Here is a 9271-nt window from a genome sequence, read left to right on the forward strand (position 1 = left end):
TGCAGCGGGCTCGGTGATATTTCGCTTCCCAGAAACTGTTGAATGTCAATTTTCAAAGGTCAGAGGCACACACTATTTCAGCTCTCCATCCCAACGTGCAACTATAAGATTCTGGTTAACCTGGTATAAAGTGAGAAGGAAAATTCCCAACTTCCAGACTCTCAGTCCTATTCAACAGCTCAAAGTCTTGGGACTTAAATCCAGGTCCCTGCCCACCAGAAGGATTGACTGGTACCTTGCTTGGGTTCTCAGCTGTTCAAAAATTCTGTGCAAACTAAGGAATTTTTGCCTCCATTATTTCCCTTTAAATGGCTCATCCCTTTAAATTGCAGTCTACATGTAGTTTTAAGTAATTCTTTTTTTATAAGCTTTTTCTACACAGGCAAAGCTGCCCAAGCAATTGTGAATAATTATGTCAAAGGTCTGCCACTGCAGGGAGCAGGTTTCATTGCTTCAGTGAGAGGCGTGCCCCCTCCCCACCACCCCCTCCCCCCCAAATTGAGGGTAACACCTGAGCAGGAAAATTCCCAACTTCCAGACTCTCAGTCCTATTCAACAGCTCAAAGTCTTGGGACTTAAATCCAGGTCCCTGCCTACCAGAAGGATTGACTGGTACCTTGCTTGGGTTCTCAGCTGTTCAAAAATTCTGTGCAAACTAAGGAATTTTTGCCTGCTCCGAAGGGCACATGGCTCCACAGTTCCACTTCTTGCCCAATCCCTGCAGCTAGCTACCAGCCTGGGTGCAGCACGCCCTGATGCAGGTAAAATGACAGCACAGACAAAATGAAGCCTTTAAGTTGCCATTAATTGGCAACTTATGGATCACACTAGGTTAAAATACAGGCAGGCTGCCTGAGGCCTTTCCTGCTGATCCTCAGGGCCAGATAAGGGAAACACGGACACAGTGATGCTCCTGACATGGACCATCACCCATCTGGCCCATGCACAGTAATCCCAGCCTCTGATCCAGGCACAGTAACCCTGACCACTGTCCCAAGCAGTGACCCTACTCCCTGACCCAAGCACAGTAAACCAACCCCCTGATCTGAGCACAGTGACCCCCGCCCCCTGACCCGAGAAAGATAATTCTGACTTCGGACCTGAACACAGTGATTCCGTCCCTGACCAGAGCACAGTGACCCTGCCCCCTGACCTACACACAGAACCCTGCACAGTGACCCCACCCTTTGACCAACATATTGTGACCGTCCTCTGACTCGAGCACAGTGACCTCACTCTCTGACCTGAGCATAGTGACATCGCCCTCTAATCCATGCACAGTGACCCCACCCTCTGACCTGTGCACATGACTCCACCATCTGACCTGAGCACAGTGACCCCACCCTCTGACCTATGCACAGTGACCACACACTCTGACCCGAGCACCGTGACCCTGCCCTCTGACCTGGGCACAGTGACCCCGCCCTCTGGCCTGATCACAGTGACCCCACCCTCTGACTTATGCACAGTGACCATACACTCTGTCTGACCCGAGTTCCGTGACCCTGCCCTCTGACCTGAGCACAGTGACCCCGACATCTTGCTGGAATACATTTATCTGCCCACTGACTAACGCTCATTCTATGCAGTTTTGACAATATCGATTTGGAAAACTTTCTCTGGAGCATGGTCAGTAACCAGAGACACAGATTAAAGACAATCGGCAAAAAAAAGTTCCAGGAGAGAAATAAAGATAATTTTTTTTGTTTTTTATGCAATCTGAAATGCATTAGCTGAAAGGACAAAAACAGTACTTAGAATCATAGAGATGTACAGCACAGAAACACCCTTCGGTCCAACTCATCCATGATGACAAGATATCCTAACCTAATCTGGTCCCATTTGCCAGCTCTTGGCCCATATGCCTCTAAACCCTTCCTATTCATATACCCATCCAGATGCCTTTTAAATGCTGCTATTGTATCAGCCTCCACCACTTCCTCTGGCAACTCATTCCGAACACGCACCACCCTCTGCACGAAAACGTTGCCCCTTAAGTCCCTTTTAAGCCTTTCCCTCTCACCCTAAACCTATGCCCTCTAGTTCTGACTCCTCTACCCCAGGGAAAAGACTTTGTCTATTTGCCCTATCCATGCCCCTCATGATTTTATAAACCTCTATAAGGTCATCCCTCAGCCTCCGATGCTCCAGGGAAAATAGCCCCAGTCTATTCAGCCTCTCCATATAGCTCAAATCCTCCAACCTTGGCAACATCCTTGTAAATCTTTTCTGAACACTTCCGAGTTTCACAACATCTTCTGATAATAGGGAGATCAGAATTCCAAAAGTGGCCTAACCAATGTCCTGTACAGTTGCAACATGACCTCCCAACTCCCTGGAATATCTATGATTCTATGACTCTAAACAATGGAAGAGCAGATGAGTGGCATTAATTGAACAGTGAAGAGAACAAGAAAAATAATATAAATTCATAGAATTATTCAAATAAAGAAAACTTGGTGCACTTACTGTGGTTTTGAAAGAAGGTTAATAGCGCATATGTGAAACCTCAGATGTTTAGCAGATGCTACCACCTTCTCACACAGGAAGTTTAAATTATACAGATTAGAAATGAATGAAATAGCACAGCATAGCATAGCACAGCACAGTTATAATTACCACAGTACAACTGTCAGCACCTGAAACTTTTAACTGCGTGACTGCAATGAAAAGTAAATAGCAATGACTGGTCACAATAGAAAATGTTGTTCTATTTTAATTTCAACATGTTATACATTCAAACTTATGAAGAGTTCCTGAATGTGCATACCTTATTACTTTATAAATATACTTTGAAAAGTTTACAATAAGTTGAAAACATGGCCCCAGCGAGACAAAAGACATTTTCTAAATATCCATAACTCTTGACTAGTCATGCACTTGTGCATGATTCTCCAGATTAGAACAAAGACTACGACAAAAGCCCCTTGTTGTTGTGAAAATCTTTGGGATGTCCTAACGTCATCAAAAGGGTTGTGTAAATTAAAATGACTTTTTTCTTCCCCTGTAGCTTATTCTAACTTTTACCAATACATACAACACATTTGCTCTTTAATCACCACTTCGGGTGGAAATTTTGAGTACTCTCATGATTTTGGCGGTGGTGAGGATTATTTAATCAGGTGGGGGACGGCGAGTGGGACACCCACCTTCACCCGAAATGAGACTGTGGCACAAATGATGGGCGGCACGGTGGCACAGTGGTTAGCACTGCTGCCTCACAGCGCCAGAGACCTGGGTTCAATTCCCACCTCAGGTGACTGACTGTGTGGAGTTTGCACGTTCTCCCCGTGTCTGCGTGGGTTTGCTCCAGTTTCCTCCCACACTCCAAAGATGTGCAGGGTCAGGTGAATTGACCATACTAAATTGCCTGTAGTGTTAGGTAAGGGGTAAATGTAGGGGTACGGGTGGGTTGCGGGTCGGTATGGACTTGTTGGGCCGAAGGGCCTGTTTCCATACTGTAATGTAATCTAAAAAAAATGGCATTCCTGCCTCACTGCCAAATGAGATCCTTAAGGGCTTATCCTATTGCTGGTTTTAACCCAGAGGTGGACAGGGGAATCGGCATGTTGGAAACAGGAAACTGTGGCATTATTGCTGTTGTGCTCCTAGGAGGGTGGGGATCCCTTGTTTTATAGTACTCAGTATCCATTGTGAAGGTTTTGACATCAGAAGATGGGTCCCGCTTCCTGGCATCACTCCACAATCTCAGGCTAGGAGCAGTGCAGTCCCAACAGCAGCCACCGCTTTGCTATAGTGTTGCTGAGAACAGAAGAGCTGCTGGCCTCTGATTGGCGAGGGACAAAACCACTGCAGATGCCAGAATCCGAAGTAGCCAGGCAGGAGGCTGGAAGAACACAGCAAGCCAGGTAGCATCAGGAGGCGGAGAAGTCGACGTTTCAGGTGTAACATTTCAGGTCCTGAAAAAGCATTATACCCGAAACGTTGGCTTCTCTACCTCCTGCTCCTACCTGGCTTGCTGAGTTCTTCCAGCTTCCTGCCTATCTACTTCTAATTGTAGACAGGAGTTCTCCATAAAGTGCCTGATGGCGCTTGAAACAGCAGGCCCTCTTGAAAAAAATGCAATGCTGGGATCTCACCAACCTTTTGTCCAGTGATCCAGACTTTAATTGCCACCACAAAGTCCCTCCCTTCATCTTAGTTTGCTGCGAAGTTGTTTACTCTGTCGATAATTAAATCACAACTTCACTTGTCTAATAATGGATGTTCAAAATGACAATCACTGTGTTCTCTTTAAGCAGTGACGTCTCAAGTGGCAGTACCAGTCCCGGTGGCTTGGATTTTATCTACTGCACTGTTCCTCAGTGTCAGCACTGTCTGCTCCAACTAAAGAAGCTCAGACAAACCTTTGATCGTTTTTAATCAATCAATAGTTTTGAAAGGATAAGAGAATAACATGCCAATGATGTGGAGAATATTTCAAGGAGCATTTCCTTACATATTTGCATTGCCATAATTTGGAGGCCTTTTCCCTTTGCTGCTTGGGAAATCGTCAAGAAATGCAATCAGTTAAATTTGACGGACCACAACCTTCTGAAAAAAGGTCACATCCAGAAAGACAATGGGAACATTCAGCTTTTATGAAATAGTCACAGAAATACTTTCTTTTGTTCAACTGCAGGTAAAAGCTACTTTGTAATTATCAAGAAAATGTTGCTTTTATAATGTTTAAATAATCTTAAATAAATCTTTTCTGAACACTTTCAAGTTTGACAACATCCTTCCAATAGCACGGAGACCCGAATTGAACACTGGTCCAAAGTGGCCTAACCAATGTCCTGTACAGCCACAACATGACATCTCAACTCCTATACTCAGTGCACTGACCAATGAAGGCGAGCATGCCAAACGCCTTCCTCACCACCCTGTCTACCTGCGACTCCACTTTCAAGGAACTATGTAGCTGCATCCCTAGGTTCCTTTGTTCAGCAACACTCCCCAAGGCCCTATCATTAACTGCATAATTCTGCCCTTGTTTGCCTTACCAAAATGCAACACCTCACAGTTATCTAAATTAAACTCTATCTGCCACTCCTTGGCTAATTGGCCGAACTGATCTACCGTTTACAAATTACTATGATGTTTTTGAGATGCTTTGAAAAACTGTGCTATTACTTTGGACAAGCATATAACAATACTTGCCTTAGAAATGTTATAAAAATATTGCCACTTACAATATACTCTCTGTGGAAAATGATATTTTTCAGGAGAACGTATAGTAGTGACCTGACATGACAGGGATAGCAGGGGACAATAAACAGATAATTAATTAATCTTCAAATCATGGCTGCAAAATCTGTGGAGCGGGAGTAGGATTCTACATAACACAGAATTGCTACAGCAAACATTTCCCCAACGTAGCCACGATTCAAAGATCCTAGCCGAGAATTTAATTCACAATCTCATCCAAATTCAGGCTGGATCACGACTGAGACTGAGGGGCGGTTTTAATGGTAAGGTCTGTTCCCAATTACTGGCTCAAACTGGGATTTCCCTTCAGAACAACTCCTTCCCTGCTCACTGGAAATGAACAGATAGAACAGCGAATGGCCCTGGTTTACTCTACCACCTTCCCATGTCCTACTGCTTCTTAGAGTTCACTACATGTAGAAGGTCACAGAGGATTATGGGAAGTAATCGCTTGACAGGAAAGGCCTTAGAAAGGCTTCAATTCCCTCGAAGCTGGGCCCATATCTTATTTCCTGAAGGCTTTAGATTTAGTCAGGATTATCCTTTTCTTTTGAAACTTTAGGTTCCAGGTTCAGACTGGAGGCCTGTGACCAGCAGCATTCTGCAGGAATTGGGGCTGGGTCCACTGTTGTTTGAATGAGAATTTAGGAGGCATGGTTGGTAAGTTTTCAGGTGACACCAAAATCGGTAGCTTAGTCAGCAGTAAAGAAGGTTATCTAAGATTACAAAGGGATCTTGATCAATTGGGCCAGTGGGCTGAGGAGTTGCAGATACTGTTTAATTTGAATAAGTGCGAGGTATTGCATTTTGGTAAAATGAACAAGGGCAGGATTTATACAGTTAATGGTCGGGCACTAGGTAATGTTGTTGAACAAAGAGACCTAGGTGTTCTTTGAAAGCTGCATCACAGTTGGACAGAGTAGTTAAGAAGGCATTTAGTGCACTTGCCTTCACTGCTTAGACCATTGAGTATAGGAATTGGGACATTATGATATGGATGTTGGTGTACAGGATGTTGGTGAGGACACTTTTGGAGAGCTGTGCGCGGTTCTGATCGCCATACTAAAGGAAGGATAATATTAAATTGGAGAGAGTACAGAAGGATTTACCAGACTGTTGCCCTGGTGTAGTGATTAGAATGAATTCAGCCAAGTAACCCTCATAGAATAGAGTTCCCTGACTGGGGCTATTAATCTGGCACAGTCCGGGATTCTTGGAGAACTGATATAAAAAAAGTGTCAGGTGTTCTGTTCACGGTAGGAACCAGCTTGGAGCTAGCAGGGTCAGTGTCACGTACTATGCATGTGTAAATAAAGGGTGACTTGGTAATGGCAGACTTTTTCCATATAGGGACCAAACAGAGATTGTTCTCTCCCCACAACCTGCTAACTCCGCCACTATTTCTCTCACTTTGATCCTAAGAGAGTGATAATTACTCCTTTATAACAGGAACAGAAATGTCTTGCTGCAGTAATAAAGTGGAGCTGGAAAAGCTCAGCAGGTCAGGCAGCATCCGAGGAGCAAGAGAATCAATGTTTCGGGCATAAGGCCTTCATCAGGAATGTAAAGAATTTTGTTGAGACCACATTTGGAGTATTGTGCACAGTTTTGTTTTCCTTATCCGAGGAAGGATGATTTGCCTATGGAGGGAATGCAACAAAGACTAATTACCAGATGAATTCCTGACATGGCAGGACTGATGTATGAAGCGATATTTGATCAGTTCGCACTATGTTCACTGAAGTTTAGGAGAATGTAGGATTAGCTCATAGAAACCTACAAAATTCGAGCAGGACTAGACAGGTCTAGACAGGACTGGACACCCCAAACAGGAAGGATGCTGGAGCTGTCCCTATAGTTGCGTGAGGGGTAGTCCTATAATCATCAGGAACCACAACAGTTTGGTAATGAGTGAAGCTGTAGGCTGTTTCTTTAAGCCTGCCTTCAAAGCTTAGACCATTGGACAATGGATATTATGGAGCTGTCCTTACATGCCGAATGCCAATCAACTTTAGGAAATATTCAGATTTCCTGCTGGTAAAAGATGGCCCATTGTCTGTGACCAATACCTCCGGGAGTGCATTTATTGCAAAAGATGCTTGCAACTTTTCAATCATCATCCCTGTGTTTGACAAATGAAGTTGAAAAGTGTGGTGCAGGCCGGGCAGCAACCAAGGAGCAAGAGAATCAACATTTCGGGCATAAGCCCTCCTTCAGGGATGACAAATGAAGTCTATGCATGTCTAACCACTTCGAATGAGCGTCCACAATTATTAAAAACATACAACCCATGAAAGGACTGTCATAGTTGACGTGTAACTAAGTCCAGGGTTTATCCAGCCGTTCCCACAAATGTAGGAGACAACTTTTGTCCCTGTTGGCACTCTGGGCACTGTCCCACCAATGTAGCATCCAATCCTAGCCAGCAGACATAACTTACTGCCAAGCTTCATTTTGGAAACCCCTGGTGAAATTCAGCCAGTATCTGGCAGCGACCTTTGCTCGGGACAATCACCCTTGCTCCCAATAATATTATGCCATCTTCTACATTGATCTGATCTCACCAGGTCCAGGAAGGTCTCAATTCTGGTTGTGGGACCCTTTGGTTTCCCCATCACCACCAGCTTGTAGATCTGCAGCTTTTTCAGTTATTGGGTGTCTGATGTTTCCTGAGGCACCCATCATTAAAACCGTTCAAGAGTTGGTGAATTTAGTTAAGAAATATTACAGTCTCAAGCCTCCTCTAATTTTGAGATGCTATTGACTTTATCCAGCAGTTCAAGAACCAGGCGGATCCATGAGAGAATGTTTGACGAGTTAAGACGACTGGCAGAGGCATGTGACTTTGGTCTGACCCTTAATGAGATGCTGAGAGACCATTTGGTATGTGGGATTAATGATGTAACTATGCAAAAGCGCCTACTCGTTGAAGCCCAAATGGACTTCAAACAGGAACTACAACTGACTTTGTCATTAGAAAATGCAACAAGTTGAGCATATGAGTTCCAAGATATTCTAATGAAAGTGAACACTCTCACCAGTCTGACTCAGCTTGGGGGACATTATATGAGTGAAGGCAATTGCATAGCCTCATTCAGGACACATCTTGAACAGAGGAACTCCAGGTCAATTCACAGCAAAATCCCAAAACGAAGCCAAGCCTCAGACAAATGGTTAACACTTTCTTCAGGATCGAGCTGGCAAGCCATTGTAGTTGCTGCTAGTATGCGGACTCGAGACAGGAAAAGAGGCTGACTAGGCCTGAATTGAGTAAGAGAACTCATTGACGGGTATCTGGGAGAGTGCATACCCTGGAAAGTCCATCTACGTCTGGCTTGGAGGAGTTAAATTTAACAGCAAGGTCCAAATTGGAACAGCAACATCCAAATCAAAACAAATCAAAATAAGTGTCTGGTTAAATGGTTACCTGTTTTGAATGAAGGTTGATACTGGCGCAGTTACATCAGTGATTGCAGAATTAGTCTTTAACTAAATTCACTGTGGACTCCAATCCTTAAGTTTGTGCAAGACCTCAGCCAGAGTGAGAACTTATACCAGGGAACCCCGACTGAATAAGGGTACAACTTAGGTTCCGGTCTGGTATAAGAAGCAGCTGGTTCAGATACCACTGACTGTAGTAAAATGCTTGCGCCCAAACCTGATTGGGTGAATTTGGTTGAGAAAGATTCACGTTGATTGACTTGACATTTTCAATTAGAAGGTGGCTACCTTAGTGAATTCCTAATTAACTACTCTGAAGTTTTCAGGAAAGTATAGGGACTATCAAACAAGCCAAGGCCACCTAACATGTTGACCAGAAAGCAATTCCACAATTCCACAAGGCCTGCTCAGTGTCATTGCCTGACTGGCAAATGTTGGACTATAATTCTGTCACATGACTTCTGACTTTGTCCACTCCAGTCCAACACTGGCACCTCCACATTTAAACTTTCTGCACACCCTTCCAGTCACCACTGACAATATCAGACCGTGGATGCAAAAAGATCCCATCCTGCCAAAACTAAAACAGCTGGTGGTGATGGGGGAAACAAAAGAGCCA

Source organism: Chiloscyllium punctatum, chromosome 39 (genome assembly GCF_047496795.1).
Source record: "Chiloscyllium punctatum isolate Juve2018m chromosome 39, sChiPun1.3, whole genome shotgun sequence".
Lineage (NCBI taxonomy): Eukaryota > Metazoa > Chordata > Chondrichthyes > Orectolobiformes > Hemiscylliidae > Chiloscyllium > Chiloscyllium punctatum.